The sequence below is a fragment of the Cheilinus undulatus genome, linkage group 20, assembly GCF_018320785.1.
Source record: "Cheilinus undulatus linkage group 20, ASM1832078v1, whole genome shotgun sequence".
In the NCBI taxonomy this organism is placed as follows: Eukaryota; Metazoa; Chordata; class Actinopteri; order Labriformes; family Labridae; genus Cheilinus; species Cheilinus undulatus.
In genome coordinates, this window is record NC_054884.1 from 5,019,327 (window position 1) to 5,039,798 (window position 20,472).

Here is a 20,472-nt window from a genome sequence, read left to right on the forward strand (position 1 = left end):
TTTTTGCCCTATTTTGCCACTCTTGACTACATTTTGCCCATTTTGGTTACTTTTGTCATTTTCTTTTTGGCCACCTTTTCCCCCTTTTGGACCATTTTTGCCACCTTCACTCATTTTATTGCTACTTCAGGCCGTTTTTGCCACTTTTCACCACTGAGATTGTGGCTCTGTTTTTCAACATTTTGGCTCTTTGGTTGAGCAGGGTTGAGTAAAATTGGTCTAAGTATTATTATTGCCTTTAATATTGTAACTGATATTAATAAGTTAGGTTTAATGGGGAAAGGCCTAAATCCTATGACAGGAAACCAGCTGAATCATGGTACATCCCTACACTTTGTTTTTCTTTATATGCATTTTCTGCTATGAACAGTCCACTTGTCTGGTGATTTAAATGTATTTTGAACATGTTAGTCCAAACATGTCCGTGAACAGATTGAAATGTCGCCGGTGTCCTCTGTGCTGCAGTCTCTACATCACTCAGATTACTGGACAGAAAAAGAGTGACGCCATTGTGCCCTGAATGAACTCACTGATCCAAAAAGAGCACTTTTTGTCATGTAAATTGGCGACGAGTCGGGCTCAGACTAGACTCCGTGTGCAGCGCTGAAAGGGCTGAAGGTGGAGACGGTCCTGTAAGGATTTTAAGTGACTAAGACTTGTGCAGCTTAACTTTTTTTGTTTGAGGGATTGTTTTTGTGTCCCTGCAGCCTGTTTGGAAAATGAAGCCCTGCTAATGAGTCCAGGTCACCACGGCAGAATCCGGCTCACAGTGAGTACAGTCTTCAGTCATGTTTGGCAGCTTTGGAAGAACAAATAACCAGCCCAGAGGAGATGAGGCAGCTCTCGTCTTTAGTAGTTAAGTGTTTCTGTGTTTTAGCAGAGAGATATTTATGGTCAAAGTGAAGCATATCCCTCAGTACTCTCCTGATGTGGACACCAACAGGGTAAAGCCATTTACAGAGGTGTGTTGTGTTACAGGGGAGACCAGGGACAGTTGGAACAGATTTCTATAAACTTGGACCAGGTCTGCCAACTTTGTCCTTATGAATGAACACTTTTCTGCCATTAAGGCTAGGGCTGGGCAATTAATCGCAAATGAGATTAAACCACAATATGGCATGCTGCAATTTACAAATCACAGATGTTGCAATGTTGCTTTAACTTTACTTAGATCAAAATACAAGTTTGATACATTCGGTTTTTTTTTGCAGCTGCAGATATTTTATGCACATTTTGCAAATATTCAAGCGTCATTTTTTTTATGGTTCACAAAAACTGTCCTTTTTTATGTTTTATGTATGTTTTTCTTAATTAAAACAAGTGACACAAAACAAAAATCCACATTCAATATAGGAGTTGATATCAAATTTGCAGTATGAGCAACAATAATTGCAATAAGATATATTCTGCCCTAGTTCATTCTAATATTGATGAAGCTAGTTCACGTCATACCCCTAGCCACAGCTGGCTGATAGCCAGCTGACACCAGTTATCACCTTCCAGCTCCCACAGCCAATCACAGCTCTTCCTGTCAACACAGCAGTCCATTTAAATATGACGTACTTCTCACTAATCCCTGCTGGCATCGATGCTGATGCATCACACTGCTGCTGGCCAAGCTTCACCTCCTCCACCCCAGCCTCCTCCTTTATAGCTTAAAGCTTGTTGCTCCCTCCTAATCAGATTCATGCCACTAAGAATGAAACACTTTTGAATAATTTTATTATTTTCAATGCACATTGCTATAAGTGCATCTATCCATATGGGGGCTTCTAGCTAAGCACTCCCTTGAAAAGCAAAGCATGATGCTTGACTAACCCAATCTTTAGAGCAGAGCTTTCACCGCCAAGTGAAACTGGAGTAGATCCATTTTGCAATAAAATTTTTAAATATATGATGACAGTGTTCCTGACTAAATGTAGGTTGTAATATAGGATGAGTTGTTGCTTGAATTTGTTGAAAAGTACACAATATGAGCAACCTAATGATAATCACATATCAAATTGCAATCTCCAATAAGACAAATTGCAATTAGATTATTTTTGCAAATTGTTCAGCCCTAACTAAGGCTACCCCTCCTGTTAAAGGTTTATTACTGATTTAGTTAGCTGTTATGATATGATTCTGATGGTTTCAATGCCATATCATCAACCTTCATCATCAACCTTTGTTTGAATCTTGAGGATCATATGTCATTTATGATTAGGGTTGCTAACTTTTAGTGCCACATAAAGGGCAATACTAGTGCAGCTAAAAAAAACAGAATATAATGGTTAAAGTTCCTTTCAAAAGCTTTGGCTGCAGCTGTGGATAGTGGTTAATGAGTCTGCTCATGCACATACATGAACTATGCATGAGTTTACAGATGTCTGCAGCCAGGTTCCTCTCTGTTTTTTCATGCATTTTTAGATACAACACGTCTACATGCATCCAAGAATTACTACAACTTTGTCACATATTTTTTGCATTACCTAAAATATTTGCAACAGTTGTCAAAGTCAAATTACCCGGCAGGGATTCAATTTAACTTTTAACACAGAGGGATATGTTAATTTAATATACTTAGTCAATAAGATAGCTCCCTGATTCTTGATTTAGAATTGACAAAGAGATAATTAATGTAAAGGAAGATAAAGATTCTTAGCTTGTCTAGGTAAACAATTATGAAACTGACGTACTAACAAAATAAATCCACAAACAAACAGGTAAATATGAGTTAAAGATGTTAAGCTTTTAATAGAAATGTGCAGATTTAAACCATTTTGAGGTTAACAGCTGCAGTACAGTGCTGTGGAAAAGTGTTTGCTTTCTTGATTTCTGTTTTTTGCATGTCAATCACACTTACATGTGTCAGATCATCATTTTAATATTAGACAAAGATACCCGAGTAAATACAAAATGCATTTTCAAAATTTTTATAAAGGAAAATAACATGCAAACCTGCCTGGCTCTATGCCGCAATCTAAATAAATCCAAGAACAGATGAGAAACAGAGTCAGTGACATCTGTTAGTCTGGAAGGGGGTTACAAAGCTATTTCTAAGGTTTTGAGACTCCAGTGAACCATGGTGAGAACCATTATCCACAAATGGAGAAAACTTGGAAAAGTGGTGAACCCTCCCAGGAGCGGCCGGCCTACTAAAATGACTCCATGGCTGCAGAGACGACACCAGGGGTGTAGCTAGGGATTTTGGGCGCCGCGCTGGACTACACCATTTGGACATTTTTAAGGGAGGAGCAGGAGCTTATTCTATTTGATACAAATATCAGTCTGTTGACTGATTAATTTAGTCACTTTTGATTCAATAATGACACTAGTCATGAAGACACACCTTTGATTGCAGTCTTCTCAAGGGCCCCTCCCTACTGTGGACCCGGGTAAACAATACCCCCCCCCCCCCCCCCCCCCGTGCTATGCCCATGGACAACACACCCAGGAGGTCACAAAAGAACCCCAGAACCACATCTAAAGATCTGCAGGCCTCACTTGACTCAGTTAAGGTCAGAGTTCATGACTCAACATTATGAAAGAGACTGGGCAACAATGGCATCATGGGAAAGTTCCAAGACCAAAACCACTGCTGACAAAAAAGGAACACAACACCACCACTTACATTTGACTGGAAACATCCTGATTTATCCTAAAAGAGTTTTGGGAAAATATTCTGTAGACTGACCTGACAAAAGTTTAATCAACACAGCATTTCATCCAAAGAACATCATTCCAGCAGTCAAACATGGTGGTAGCAGTGTGATGGTCGGGGGCTGCTTTGCTGCTTCAGGACCAAGAAAACTTGTAATGGATGGAACCATGAATTCTGCTCTCTAGCAGAAAATCCTGAAGGAGGATGTCCGACCATCAGTCATGACCTCAAGCTTAAGCACACTTGGGTTATGCAGCAGGACGATGATCCCAAACATACCAGGAAGTCCACCATTTTGCATATAATCAGGTTAAATTAAAATTAGATTGATGATCTGAAACATTGAAATCTGACAAATATGCAAAGAAAACTCTTTCACAACACCGTCTGTAGCTCTTCACCATGAACTCCTAACAGTTTCTGTTGATTTGCTTTGTAAATGGTGCTTGATGCTCTTTATTCTTCTGCACTGTAGTCGTCCAAACATGAATCAGACAACTGATAGAGCCCCCTGGGACCCTCCCCTCCTGTTCCTCCTCTTCCATGTTTAGACTGGCATCACTGCCAGAGTGTCCGCCAAGAAAGCAGGGAGGAAGGGACACGATGATCCTTCAGAGGTTTTGTTCCTTTGGAAAGAAGTTAGCCATTGTATCAGAGCAGATCTGGTTGCTAGGAGCATGACTGTGTATGTCCCTTTTCAGACTGCCCAGTGTGGTGTGTACAGTGAGGAGGAAAGAGTCACGTTAACTCTTAGAGTCCCAGATTTGATGCTGCAGGTCCACCAGGAGTATTCATGAATCTATGAATCTATGAGGTGGATGATGGAGTGTGGTCCAGCAGCAGTGGTAGAGAATATCCTGTACATTTTGGGTTTCTTTTAGGCCTTTGGAGACTTTGGAGTATTAATGGAGGCTCAATTAAGGTCTGACATAAATGCATTCATTTTTAAAATCACATTTATCATGAGCTATTTTCCAGGTTTAGGAGCACTATTACTAAGCTTCTTTAGCTGCTGATTCTGACCACTTTACAGACTGTTGGAAGTTTCATAATATGAGTGGTGGTGGGAATCTGTGAGGGATTCATCAATAAAACTCTTGCTATGAAAATGATAAAAATGAAGCAGTGTTGGCCAGGTTAGCATTGAGTCATTTCCCTTTCAAACACTTAAGCATCAACAACAGGGAGCCTCCTTTATTAACAGACAGCGTGGACCAAAGCTTATGCTGCTGTTATTTAGGGGTACAGCTAATAAGATTCATCATTTTTTTGATCAAAATCTGTGATCAGTTTAAATGTGGTAGTGATGATATAATAACTGTAAGAAATCTTATCGTAATCATTGAAATACATATTGAAATAAAAAGTTGTCATAAGTGATAATTTGTGGATTTTCTCGCCCTTAAAATGTAAATGATTTAGATTTTTCCATCAAGTTAAAGACAAAAGTCTGTGCAAAAATCATATCTTTGAAAAATGGAAGATATTGTGACAACATTGCCATCAGACTCCCTTAAAGGTCACATATTTTACCCTTTTAAGACAAGTTTATATTGTTCTCAAAGGTCCCCAAAACATGCCTGTGAAGTTTGTTGCAGAAAAAACCCTTATTATAGGATTTTTGCATGTCTAAAAACTCCTCTGTTTCAGCCCTTCTCAGAACGAGCTGTTTCTGTGGCTGTGGCTTTAAATCTTAATGAGTTCTCTGACTCCGCCTCTGACCACACCCCTCTAAGGTAATGGATGTTAAAGACATTTTTATCCAAAGTTAAGGACCTGACTGGGATTTGAACCATCAGTTTCCCAGACTGTAGTCAGCAGGGTAACCCACTGAGCTATCCAGCATCTCAGCTGGCGACTGAGAGGATCAGTAGAGGAGGGCGGAACTTTCCTCCAAGTGGGGGAGGGCCTACCAAACCTGGGGGCGGGTGCTTGCACCCCATGTGAGGTCACAAGGGTTAAAACCTGAGAGTGGTTTGTTTTAGCACACATTTTCTGAAGGGTGGAGAAAGAGAGGGGGAGAGGGAATGGATTTTTCTGGTACTTGAGGGGATTGTGGACAGGCCAGGGACATATATTTATGTTGGAAAAGCCTGAAAAGGTGATTTTTGCATATGTCCCCTTTAAACCAGCCTATACCGGGTTTTTATTTAAAAAATGTGTCAGATTATTTCATTGTCACATGGAAGTGCTTATAGAGATGATTATTTTCACCAGCCTCATTGATTTGGTTTTTATCTTGACTTCTTTCATTCAGTCTCACCGTCTTATCAGCTTTGTTTTCTTATATAGCACCTTTCAAACAAATTCAGTTGCAGTTAAAAGTGCTTTACAGGATTGTACAAAAGTGACTGACAAAAAGGTAAAATGGTCTGGTATCAGTATCGGCAGATAACAAAATTTCTGCCGATATTTATATCCGATATTTTGCCTGTGTGTTTCAGCATATATTGACTGTATAATTTGTCCATATATACTAATGAATTACCAGCAGGCCTATCTCAGGTGAGGTCTTTTTCTTTATTTATCCTCATTCTTTAATTTTTAATGTGTTTTTTAAGGACTAAAGTTTGTTTCCTTGGTTATCCTTAAACCTTAAAGTGTCCAAAAGGACTGACATTATTTGTCCGAAAAGCACATATAGATATCAGTATCGGCTAAAATGAATCTGTAAATATCAGCATATCAGATATTGGCAAAAACCCCAATATCTTGCATCCCTAAAAAAAAAAGAAAAACTGATTTAGACACTAATGCACACCAAAAAGTAATTCACTCAAATAATTAAAAAGATGAATGATTAAAATGATAAAAGACAAAGTGGTTAAGGAAACAATTTATAAAATAAGAAACATTGAAATTAGCGTAATAATAATAATAATAAAATAATAACAGATTTAACATTCCAAATAATTCAAAGCCTATAAAAGTGGACATTAAAAACATAGATGAACATAACAACAGTTTTGACCCCCCCGCCCCCTTTAAATTAAGACTTGAAAATAGTTATATTGAAAGATATTGAGTTGTTGCTGAACTTATGAAAGGACGTAAAAACTAGAATGTCATTTTTATTTCATCAGGTGGACAGGATCAAGACTTCGTAGACATGCTTCTGTTGCTCTGTGTCTGTATATTACTCACTGCTTGCTCATGCATTGACCATTATGTTTACAGTTTGTTTAAATACCCCTTAAATAGATCTTAAAATAAGTTCCCAGAATGCACATGTGTGCTGGAAGCACCACTTAAGTGGATCCTGGAACTCCATCCAGCGCAAATGTGGAAGTGCTTTTTTAAGTGCATTTCTCTCTCATTATGAGAAATTTTAACCTTGCAAAGCAGATGGATACGCCCGTTTCCTTGTTTTTCACAGGCGAATCCATCTTGCAAAGCTCCCATCTGAACCATTTGGGCCTGGTTAGAAAGTGACAGGACCAATCAGTGATGAGGGGCAGTACTTTCAGGTGCAGCAGAGTCGAGACATAAACAAACAGCAGCAAGAGCTGGGGCAGTTATGGAGGAAGAGATTAGCATGGATGCTGCTAAAGTGCTAGTTTTATCAGAACATGACAACATTTCTTTGTTAAAAGAAGAACAAAGAACAGCAGTGAGTTGTTTTCTTTTCAAAAACAACAGAAGTCGAGTACTTACATGTCTATAGTCGCCATGTTTCGCGTTATTCGTGAGTAGCTGGCGCATGTGCAGCTTGATAGTGGCTTCGTCACGTGTTTTGTTGCTCTTATTGGCCTGCAGATGTGACTGACAGAATGTTTACCCAATCATACTCTGAGTTTTTTTCCAAATCCTCTGCCTTTTCTCAAACATTTCCTATTGAAGCTTTCCCAGATGGCGTATCAGGTTTGAGAAATTTATGAATGAAAAGCATTGGATTTTTGTTTAGTGCAGTGCCTATAAACATTATCTTTTACTGATTTACTTCAGTCATTGTCAATATAATTTGGCTTTTTGACCAAAAAAAAAAAAGAAAAAGAAAAAACCTCTGTAATATCAAAGTGAAAACAGATTTCTTCAAATGCCAATTAAATAGAACATGTAATTTAAAATAAGTGACTGCATAAGTTTTCACCCCCTTAAAGTCAGTGTCTCGTAGATGCACCTTTGGCTGCAATCACAGCTCTGAGTCTGTGTGGATTGGACTCAATCAGACTTGCACAAATTCTCTATTAGACTGAGGTCTGGGCTTTAAGTCAGCCACTCCAGGACATTTAGCTCGTCCTTAAAACAATTTCTAGGTAGCTTTCGCTGTATGCTTCAGCTCATTGTCTAACCGGGAAATAAATCTTCTGCCAAGCCTAGCTCTCATGCAGACTGAATCAGATTGTCCTCCAGGATTTTCCTCTTTTCTGACATATGCATTTTACCCTCTATCTTAACAAGAAGAAGCACCCCCATAGCATGATGCTGCCACCATGCTACACAGTGGGGATGGTGTGTTTGTGGTGATGTGCAGTATTTGGCGTCTCATCTGGTGACCAAAAAGCTCCATTTTGATCTCATCAGACCAAAGAACTTTCTTCCCACATGCCTTTTGGTGAACTCTAGTCCAGATTGAATCTGAGTTTTCTTCAACAGTGTCTTTCTCTTTGCCACTCTCCCATAAAGCTCTGACTGGTGAAGAACCCGACCAACAGTTGTTGTCTGCAGAGTCTCTCCCATCTCAGCTGCTGAAGCTTGGAACTCCTTCAGAGTAGTCATAGGTGTCTTGGTGGACTCTCTCACTAGTCTCCTTCTTGCACGGTCTGATCTAGGCAGATTTACACATGTGACATATTCCTTCATTTCTGGATGGTGGATTTAACTGAACTCTGGGGGATGTTCAGAGCCTTGGAATTTTTTTAGATCATTCCCCTGACTTACACTTTTCAATAAGCTTTTCTCTAAGTTGCTTGGGGTGTTCTTTTGTCTTCATGGTGTAATGGTAGCCATGAAACTTTGTTTTTTATAAAATCAGTTCAAGGGTTAAACATCCAAGGGGGTGAATAGTTTTTATACCACTGTAATTATGGTGCAGAATTTCCACAGATTGTATCTTTTTAAAGGGTTATACAAGAAATTTGGCTTTATTGGGTCAGAAACTCACAAATCAGTCTTAATAATTTGAATTAAAGGATTAAGGTTGTGATATTTTCCATATCGCCCACTTTTACTCATTATTATTAATGTGTAATACTGAATCTCTGCATCAACAGTGGTGCTACGAAAGCTGTTTCATCTCCAGAAAAGGAAGAAAAGTAATGTGGCAATCAAAATGTTCAATATTTGATGCGTCGAAAATGTGCCAACAAGTATGAGCACACGATTGTGTAAACACTAGAGTCACAGAGCTGTTTCCCATAGCCTGCAGGCAGAGTTCTGTTCTCTGCACCACTCCCAAGAGCTTGGGAGGAGGCCACGAAGGAGGGGCATGACTCCCCTCTCTCAAGCCCACACAGGTGAACTCGTGTTGGGAGGAATGCAGCAGGGAGGGGTCTCTGACACACCGAGGTGTGGAGCTTTCAACTTCTTACAGGGTGGGGAGAGATACAGCGGAGCTACAGGAAGGGAGTTAACCCTCTCCGTCACTGCTCCTCACCTGGATATGAGAGGGGAGTGTGTTAGAGGGTGGGTGTGGGTGAGCAGAGGGTAAAGGAGGGATCAAGTCTCAGCAAACTAAGTCGTTTTCACTCAGTTGCTCCAAGCCTCACTGTCTCTCATATCTTTCTGCACACACTTCATAACACACAGAGACACAGACACGCACGGCTCAAGTAAGTTTGAGGGCAAATAAGTAAATCTTTGACCGGACTAGACTGAACAAGAGGAGACAACAGAGAGACAGAAAGTCAGTCCTCTGTTTTTTGGAACTTTTTCTTGGACGTGAGAGTTTTTTCTTCTTTTTACAGGTGGATAGGAACTTTTTCAAACACTCGGGTCAGCGAAACAAAAAGGAATTGTTTGTTTTCTTCTCATTTATTGTTGGACTTTTGGACTCTTTGGACTGGGTGCGGGCACAGTAAGAGGTTTGTTTGATCAGTAATCTCTTTGTTTCCCGTCATAAATTTCGTAATGGCTCCTTTGTTTTCAATGCCCTTCACCTGCAATGTTTTCTTCTGCTCAGCATTGAACTAGTGCTGGAATATTCTGCTGGTGTTTGTCACTTTACAGCAAGGTGAGACAGTTTAGTAACTTTATCTCAGCATGCGGTTTACAATTGCATGCAACACTGAAAGCAGAGATCTGCAGAGATTTCCTTATAGCTGCGTGCTCACTTTCTCTCTGAGCTTTTTTTAATTGTTATTTTCTGCATGATTGCTCACATGAGAGCAAAGATTATAGTGCAGCGCCAGAGAGAAGTGGATCAAAACAAAGAGGAGAGAGGTTAGCATGACATTCTGTCTCTTAAAAACCTGCTGCGTTAGTTTGATCTGAGTTTTTTCTGAATGCACCATAGCTTCAAAGACTAGGATTTTCCAGCCGTGCGAGTATCAAAGCCAGGCCTCCTAGCATGACCCCTTAACCCATAACTCAAGACCCCCTCAACCTGTAACTGATGATGTCGTACAGGGGTCAGGCCCACACCCAGCGGTGGTATGTCCTCCTGGCAGGCTTTTAGTCGTCTGAGGAGACAACAACCACAGCTTTGAACTCAGAAAAAATGGCCCCTCTATTATGTACCACAGAGTCATTGAATGACTGACTCAGTTCTATTTTCTGCCTCTTGGAAGCTGTAATTTGCGTCTCCCACTTTATCGTCAGTGTCATATAAACGCCTCTGTGTGTTTTGTCTGAGAAAGAGGAAAGGTCTTTGCTGAACAATGATGGAAATGTGATGACAAAATACATCAAATGATTCCCAAATAGATGCAAAAATTCATTCATCCATCCATTTTCTTTACTGCTTATCCTGTTGGGAGTCATGGGGGGGTTGGAGCCTATCCCAGCTGTCATTGGGCGAGAGGCGGGGTACACCCTGGACTGGTCGCTGACATATAGAGACAGACAACCAGGCATGCTCACACTCACACCTATGGGCAATTTAGAGCCCCCAGTTAACCTAATGAGCATGTTTTTGGTGGTGGGAGGAAGTCGGGGTACCTGGAGAGAACTCACGCTTGCACAGGGAGAACATGCAAACTCCACACAGAAAGGCCTGGAAGCCAACCAGGGACCTTCTTGCTAACCCCTGCATCGCCGTGCAGCCCCTTGTCAATAATTGACCCCAGTATACAGTATTACTGCCAGGCATTAAAAAAAAAAAAAAACATTACAAAGGCTGGAACAAGCACTAGCTGACTATCATGGTGATCAGAGCACATGCCTCTACTGATGCTCCTATTATAGATGTAGAGTAGGAATGGGTGGTAATTAGGTCTGATATTTAAAAAAATAATCTAATTGGGAACTTTCCTTTATTCCTAAACAAGGGCTGAACAATTCAAGTGTCCAATTCTGAATATTTTGACTGGTATTGCAAATTGGATATGAATTATTGCATTAAAGGTTTTTTTTTTCATTCTTATATTTAATAAGAAAAAAGTACAAAGATGAAGAAAGTAGGTTTTTTTTGTAGACTATTCTAAAAAAATGGCACCTGAGTGATCACATGATATGTCATGCATAACATCTCTGCTGAAAAAAAGGAACTACAACTGGTATTTTGACACAAATTTTAGGTCAAAGAAATATTGCACCTTTTGCAGTTTGAAAATTGCAGCAGGCCGTATTGTGATTAAATCAAAATTTCGATTAATTGCCCAGGCCTAGTGCTAATACATTAATACTGTATCCCAGGTTATTAAAAAATAGCCATGGTGTTGCTTGAATTGCCGTCATGAAGATGGTGCCATGTAATTAGTAGAGGTGTAAATCACCAGTTTCATCACGATACGATACAATATCGATTTTTAGAATAACGATTCGATATTTGCTGATATCACAAAGTCCGCCATGATTCGATTTCGATTCGAATATATTTAGAGGCCTGCGATAGATATCAGACGATATTGGGAACCCATTTACCACAATCTGTTACTTTTCACATAAAAGAAAAAAAACACAATATTGATACTCTCTGCTAGCCACTACCTGCTATCCACACCTAGCTGTGCTGAGACTCGTGGATGGGCGGACACTGTCATAACCAAAAACACATGGGGGGACTTTCAAATTAAAAGCATAAGGTAAAAATGGTGATTAATATCGATGTATATACTTTCAATTGATTTGACTGAATCATTGCTCAAACAATCGATATATCGATCCAGATCAATGAATCGTTACACCCCTAGCAATTAGCACACTTTTATAATGTATTCCTTGAGAGTGTGTGTCTATTTCCACCAGCAGCACCACTGTGTGTGAAGATGCTTTAAAAGTGATGGAGGAACTCCTGTTAAAGATGGCTTGACGAACAACCAACGTGCACATTGTGAAAATTTATACTGCAATGTATTTTTGCTATATTCAGATTCATGATATATATAGGAATATTTTGAAATGTCCTCTAAGTGTCTGTATAATGTTTATTTAAGTCCTAAATTACACCAGTATGGAGATAAAAATAGACTGTTCTATTAGATATACGAAAATAAATGTGTGCAGAAAAGGCACAAATCAATATCAGTTTTATGATTTAGACTTCATTCAAGCTTTTCCTAATAAATCAAAATACATACAGTGCTAAACAAATTTATTAGACCACTCTAACCCGAACCAAAGTAAGGTTTATGCCACAGCAGCCCTAAATTAACAGCATTGGTAATTACCAAAATCCTCTTTTATGTTTCTGCAATGGTTAATACACCAATATGTAGAAGCTCTTTAACCCAAATGATATTTTTAATGCTAAAATATAATTATTATTGTCATCCATGAATTTTCAAATTTACTGATTTACAACATGACTGAAAAAATATTAAAGCACATTATTACTTCTTGATTAATATGTCAAATTATAGTTATTTACTGGCATTCCTGAACAGAAAAATGAGTTTTAGTGGTTGAATGTTATGCTTGATTAATTTCTGACTTCTCAGAGAAGCCCAGTGAGCCGGCTCAGATTTGGGTGAATTCAGTTTGAAATCCCTCATTCCTGTTCAAAATGGTAAAAGGTGGAGAGCTGACTGAAAATAAAAGAGTCCGCATTAAAGCACTTCATGATGCTGGATGGTCTCTGAGACGAATATGGCAGGTGGTCTAATAAATTTGTTAAGCACTGTTAATCTTGAAATACACATTTTTTTTACAGTGTATGGTAAGTTCTGGAATGGTTTCTATGTTGTGTTTATTATTGCTGATTATAAAATGATTATTTTTCTTATTAGGGGTGAAGCAAACCTACACAAAAATCACCAATCCTGCATGCAGACGATGGCCAAAACTTTGCAGTCTAGTCCACCATTCGGGCTCACAGCTGTGATTATGTTAGTCCGTTAGCTTTGCTGGTGAAAGCTGGACCAGTTTCTGACAAGTTCATAACATGAGAGCATCTTTAGACCTTATTCAAGAAACTCTCCTGGGTGATCATGGGGGAAAAGCTCGTTTGAAGGCAGGAGCATTTTAACTCCTCGTTGTCAGTGTTTTGAGCTGTTAGGCTGAGATAAGTCTCCGTAGTTGTGGAGAAGTGGATCACATTTGTCTGCTGCTGGGCCGTCTTCTATCTGACATGTACGTCTCTGGCAGGGAGTTTTCAGCAAAATGTTCACGCCCAGGCAAATCACGTATTCTGGGTGGAGTGTCTTTATGAGATTTTTAAATCCTAGCTCAACAACACTGGGGAGATGTCTTTGGCAGTATTTTAACGATTACTGCGTTAGTTTGACCTCTTCTTTTCTAAATCTGAACTACTGCCAGATGACAGATCCAGCGCGGTTTCTCGTTCTCTGTGTCTGAACGCCGCTAACTTGCCTTGCTGCTCTGTCTACTTCCTTCCCTCTCCAAAGCACACTGACAGCTCAAAACTTCCAGATAATTCATACTCGATGTTCCCGGTAGTCAGTTTTTACATTGAGCGCTGCAAAAGCTGCAATACGTTGAGTATACTCGATATATCGCCCAGCCCTACTGGAGCGTTAGACTCATCAGCCACGGTGTGGCACGGCTGGCACTGCGGTGTGGTCTTCTTTTGTCAGACTCTTAAACCTGCACCGTGGCTGTAATGTGACCCAAGACATGAGTTTAAAAACACTTTAATTCTTTCTAGATCAGTGATGAAAAATGATAAAGTTTATTAATATCTGTATTCATATATCAATAACAGTTTTTTGTCCTGCAGCAGCCTTGTCAGAGTTTAGTGTTGCTTGTTGGTTATTTTAGGCCAAGGGTGTCAAACTCAAGGCCTGGGGGCCAAACCCGGCCCGTGGTACAGTTACACCAGGCCCACCAGATCATATCAGACTTATTAAAGCTGGCCCACCAGTTTGAGGTCTGCAGATTTCCTCCAGTTTAAAAATGCTAACTTAACCCTGATGATTTAAAATAGCCTTGTTGAGTCATAAAATGGGAATACGTAAAAAGTTTAAATGATTAGATAAAAAGTCAGGAATAAGGGAAATAAATGTCTGTTTTCATTTTATATTCTTAATGTTGTATCTCACAGTTATGATGCAAAGTTACAGTTTTGACTATTTCATATTTTGGCCTTTTCAGTTCACATTTTTACTTTTTATCTTCTTTTTTTACCTTTTAGATCCTCAATTTTACAGTTTTAAGTAATATTTTGACCATTAAGCTCACGATTTTGATTTTTTTCTCACTTTTTGACCTTTTTATCTCCTTATTTTGACTTTTATCTCAGAATTTTACCTTTTGTTTCCTCAATTTAAAATTTTAAGTAATTTTTTTAACCTTTAAAACTCAAAATTTAAATTTCTTTTCTCACACTCTGATGTTTTAAACCGATGATTTTGAAATTGATCTCATGTTTTGACCTCTAAAACTCATGATTTCATAGTTTTATCTTATGTTTTGACCATTGAAAATCATGATTTCAACTTTCTGTCTCATATATTTGCCTTCTAAAAACAATATTTTGACTTTAAATGCTGTGTTTTGACCTTTTGAGAAAATACACTTGAATTTTTATCTCAGATTTTGAGCCTTTAAACTTATCATTTTGATTTTTCTCACTCTTAAAATCATTTCTCATCATTGCTAACGTTTTTCCCCAGTAATTCATTGCTGGTGAAAACAAGGTTTATGGTTAAATGTGGACCTGTTCAGCCCTCAGGTTGGACCCAAATTCAGAATTCGGCCCCTGCTGTTATTTAGTTTGATAGTCCTGTTTTAGGCACTGAAGTTGTCTAACATTTTTATGACCATGTTTGCATGTGCGTACCAAGAGTTGTCTGTATAATGGGATTTTTGAACACATGGTGGTAATACCATCTACTCCGTTAAAAACTGGGGAGGTTATGACAGTATTAAAGAATAAAAACTGCCTAACCCTAATGTTTTTAATGTGAAAAACTTGGCTAAGGGGTGCTGGAAGTTGTAGCATATGTTCAAACTCCACAGGTAAACTGAGTTTCATCAGGACAGAGGACCAAATCGTCTCTGTTTTGCTCTCTTTTTCGATGCATAATAAGACATTTGGGCTCTCTTTTCCTTTCTCCTTAAGAGGCTACATGTAAAATAATACTCCACACTATTATCAAATGGGATCTAGAAATATTAAAGTGTCCTCTGCTTTTGAACCGATAGAAGTAAGCCATATTTCCTGTTGGTTCATTCAGCTGCAGGTTCACTGTGGCCTTGAGGAGGTAAAAGATAACAGACTAGTTTAGCATGCGAGAATCTTTTAACTTCATCTATGTCCTGTACAGAGGGTTCATATGCATCTAAATGTTGATAAAAATGTGTGATGGTTTTCATTGTTCCTGATGGTGCTGCTGTAGCTCGCAGCACATATAAACAGAATTTACATGCAGATATAAACAGATGATTTCCCATCTCTGATTCACCCCCAGAATTTTTATGCTATCAGCGTTGCTGTTTAACAGTTTGACTTTAAAGCAGACTAAAGCACGGTGCTGCAGCAATGCCAGTAAATGTAAGTGAGGCCTTTTCATTCCCAAACCCTTGTTTGGCAAATTAGCCAGACATAAATGAACAGTTCTGTCATTAAGAGCATCTACACAGACAGACAGTGGTGCTGCTGCCAGAAACAGACACAAACTCTCAAGAGATTTATTCTAAATTTTTGCTCATAACACAGCACTGTTGTCATGACGATAAAACAATACTACTACTATTTTTATGATACGGCTTTACTATATTGCTGCCCATTCTGAATGTACACATAGATATTCTCTGGTGAGCAGTTTGAGTCAAAACGTAGCACACCTTGGGACTGGTCCTGAGTCCATCTGAAGAGGTGGTTTAGAGCAGCGGTTCTCAGCTGGTGGGTCACGGAGCAGTTTTTAGTGGGTGTAAAAAAAGGGGTGTCAAAAAGTCCTCAAGTCTTTAGTGGACGTGCATTGATACCTTTTATTTTTCCCTGTTTTACTGTGAAGTTGGGTAAATTTAAATTTTTGATCAACATTTCCAATAATGTATTTCCTTTTCTTGCAATGAAAACGCAACTTTTCCTATGATAGTGAAGTAATAATAATAATAATAATAATAATAATAATATTAATAATAATATCTTGAATTTATATAGCGCCTTTCAAGAAACCCAAGGATGCTTTACAGGAACACATAGACATGGACAAACTATGTAAGGGGTAGCTTCTCAAGGTCTCTGGAAATTGGCAAAAATGTACACTTAATGGTGGGGAAGAGGGTGAAAAACTTGTCAGTTTTGTCCCTTTTCTTTTTCATATCATGTATGTTGGTCCAATCATGCTCCAAACTGCAACATATTCAAATAAGTAAAAATGGGTTGTTGAAAATTTTTGGAAACTTGGGTTGCAATTGGTCATAAGACAGACTGGTGGGTCCTGATGCTGGACTGGTTTAGAACCACTGGTCTAAGGCATGAGTCGACACAGTAGGCTGTAAGGGGTCGATCAGTCTGATCGATATTCGGCATTTTGCTGATAGTCAGTATCTGCATTTCATTCCACCAATCACCAATATGATTAACTAATCAATCAAAAAGTCCACAACTTCTGCATGTGTGTCTTCCCCTCTGGCTCTGTTTTCCTCCACTCAGGCTTTCATCTAATGCCCCGCCCACAACACTACCTGATTGGCTAAAACGTCACATGAGCTCTAGCCAATCAACACAGCAGCCTGCATGCTTGGTGAAAGAGACCAGCCTGAACGGCGTTCTCCTGTGCTGCCTCATGAAGGCGATACAGAGGCTGTCTCTGAGGATAAAAACATGACGATCCTCCACACTGAAGTTCTTAAAACACCAGAACGCAGTGTCTTCAGTGACGTCTGTCCAGTTTCACGGTTAAAATGCCTGAAAAGTAAGCTATGTTTCAGCGCTACATTAGCCTGCTGTGAACATCAATGTGGTTTAAGACCACAGCTAATGTTTAAGTGAAAGTAGTGTCACAGAACATTACTCTTCTGTTTGAGATCGAGTTTTTTATTTTTTTATGACGTGACATTATCTGACAATAACGTTAAATGTGTTAGAAAGCATCTTTTGCTGGATCATCCTTTGACCCGATTACTAAATAATGGTGTTTTTTGCACTAAACATATTAGATTTTTCTGTTAGCAGTGCTGAAATGTACTAAAGATGTTCCTGCTGACGTTTTGGAGATGAGGGAAATTACTGAAAGACCTCTGTTAACCCAAGAGCAATGATGAGTATTTAGGACACTCAAGTACTGTAGATTTGAGGTAAATGACTGGTACTTCATAAATACTTGCATATAACTTTAAACTACCAGATTTAAGAGGTAAAATACTGCTTAATATTTAAATTGCTGGTTTAGATGGCTTGGCTAGTAGCTGGTTAAATTATTAATTCAAAGTCTACTTAAACATTCCTGTGCTATTATGACTAATCTGTTCATTTTAATGGGTTTTACAATCTCTAACATTTAAGTGACTGAAACATGAATGCATCAGTGGTTAGATTAAGTCTTGCCATAGCAGTGTTTCTCAACGGTGTTCAACCAAAGAGTCAAATTGTTGAAAAATACCTTTGCAAACGCCACAATCTAAGTAGTGAAAAGTGACAAAAAATGGCTTGAGTAGAATTAAAAGAAAACTAAAGGTGGCAAAAAATGGTCAAAAAGCAGCAAAAATGTGTGAAAAGGGGCAAAAATTGGGAGAAAAAGTGGAAGAAGGGTCAGAAAATAGCAAAAATGGGTGAGAAGTGACCAAAAATGGTAATGGTAAATGGAAAAAATGGTCCAAAAGTGGCAAAAACATGGCAAAAAATGGGTGGAAATTGACTGAAATGGGCAAAAAGCAGTCGAGATTTGCAAAAATGGGCATAAAATTCAGAAAAACAAGTGGTATGCAATGGCAGAAGGTAGCTTAAATGGGTGAAAAGTGGGGATAAAAGGCAAATATGGGAAAAGGTGGAAAAAATAAATGGCAACAATGGGAAAAAAATAGGAAACAACTAGTATTTAATGGCAAAAGGTAGCTCAAATGGGTGAAAAGTGGCAAAAAATTGTGAAAAAGGGCAAAAAAGTTTCCCTTTAAGGCTTTCTGTGGGAATAATATTTAAAATGAAGACATCAAGAAGGTACAAATAGTCACAAAAGAGCCACATGTTGAGTATCACTGCTGTATAGCATCACATGATTACAGAACAGCTTGTCATTGGCTGACAGACCCTCACAGAGGGTAAACAATATGGTGGTTAGCATTTGAGCTAGTGGTAATAAATGATTGTAACTGTATTAAAATGGAGAAAAAAAAGAGGTTTAATATCGGATTTGCTGGTGTGGCTCACCAGCTCTCATATTTAGCATGACTAAGCAAAGCAAAGGATTTTTAAAAGAGCAAACGGTATCAGATCGGTGCTTAGACTCGTGTACTCACCAATACCAATACCTGCATTTTAAGCGGTATCAGACATATTATTGATCAGAACAACTCTAACTAGTGCACAGGAGATGTGAATGCAACCATGCCCAAACCCAGGACAGAGAGTTGCAGCAGGTCAATAAAATGTCTGATATGACTTTCCTAAAGGATGACTGGAAGTTGCAGTCTGTGAGTTGAGTTGCAAAAGACAACTCAAAATATCTTTTGTCTTTTCGAAAAGCATCTTTTCTGCAATGCTACAGTGTCATTTATCAAAGAAGTTACCAAACTTTGCAGCCCAAAGTAACGGGGCCAGACCTGGAGACTCTCTCCACCTCTGGAGATGGATATGGAATAGTTGTGCACAGCCATGCACATTCAAGGATAGTCGTGTGCACTTAAATTTTAAGGATTTTTTTTAAACATTACTTTGATTTAATACAAATCTCACCAAATATCTGTAGTTTGATTTTAAAATTAACTAATTCCATGCTTTTATTTTTATGGTAATGGGTAAAATATAAAATTTAAATCACTCTAAGCAGCCTGCAACCTTCCTCTCAGTGTCTTGTGATCCCTGCTTTGGAAACCACTGATTTTGCAGACATTTTTGTCCACAGCCACTTACATTTGAGACACAGTACTGTTGGTGCCCTGACCATAGTGATGTCTCCCCATGGTGATGTAAACCACTGAGCAATCCACCTGTGAATGCTACACAGGTGAATGCAGAGGTTAGAAAAGGGTCATTGTTTGCATCTGAAATGTGATTAAAACATTTCATAGCAGCAGGATGGACTCCACTGCCTGCATGAAACATAAACAACCACCACTCAGTTAAAGATGCATGCAGTTGCTTCTTATTCTTTCCTCTTCTTGGATTTGCAAACCAGCATTTTGCAATAATGTTGTAGAGGGCAGTATGAAACAGCCATGTTTATTATAAAGGCACTCTCAGTCCAGGGGTTAGAGAAAATATTATATCAGCTTAGCTAAGATGAACCTTGTGCATTTTTACCCTCTGTGATGTTTTATTGAGAATGCCTGAATTGCAAAAATGATAAAATGATGCTTTTACTGTGCAGCCTTTCTCTGCTCTGCTCATACTCAGGGATGGCCACATTTGTAGGATAGGAGCTGGTCTGTTCTGTTTTTCCTCCTCTTGGTCAGTGATTTATGTGACACCACACACCTGTAAGCTTCTCAAGTTCACAACAGGGTGTGAAGGTACCTTTCCCATGTGTTTTCAGACGGTGTTTTTAACTTGGACAGGTCATTCTCTCGCCTTAAGGAGAAATTCTTTCCTGACATTGTAAATCTTCAGAGCACAAATCATGGTTTTATTTTGGTGCATTTTTGTGGTGTCACTGACAGAGTTCGTTTTTTCTGCCCACCGAGACAATTACTGAGACATTTATGCCACATAGTGCCCTTTGTTCACGCTCCTCCTCCTGTCTGTAGTAGAGATCCTTTTCTGTGCCGTCCTGTCTATCAGATTGTTATCTGTCCAACATTCCCGCATAAAATCATAAAAGTAGTTTTATTATGGAGATTCTACACAACATACGTCCAAGGCTCCGCCCAGAGTCAGCCCGTTCCTGCTGGGATTGTTCCATCATGTTTGATAAAGTCTCCACCAGCTCTTTATATGTGCCTTTTTAAATAGTTTCATAGGAAAGCAGCTGTGATGAGCTTTTACATGAATACGAAAGCCTCTAAATCAGTGTTACTCAACGCTGCTTAACCAAAGAGCCAAATTGTTGAAAAATACCTTTGCAAGAGCCACAATGTAAGTGGTGAAAAGTGGCAAAAATGGGTTAAAGTGGCAAAAAAGATAAGTTAAAGGTGGCAAAAATTGTGAAAAAAATGACAAAAAAGTGGCA

General features: G+C 38.9%; 1 protein-coding gene across 5 annotated transcripts in view; it reads left to right on the plus strand.

Annotated features, from left to right (window-relative positions):
• Positions 1-704: 704 nt before the first annotated feature.
• The window catches only part of itgb4 (integrin, beta 4), a 57,839-nt gene continuing 38,071 nt past the window's right edge, over positions 705-20,472 (plus strand). For 2 of the 5 annotated variants that reach the window (XM_041816223.1, XM_041816227.1), the window contains exon 1: positions 9,347-9,666. The gene's annotated coding sequence lies outside the window, so the exon portion shown is untranslated. Of the gene's footprint in view, positions 770-9,346; positions 9,667-20,472 lie in introns of those variants that run through there. The other 3 variants (XM_041816224.1, XM_041816225.1, XM_041816226.1) reach the window with 3 other exon arrangements.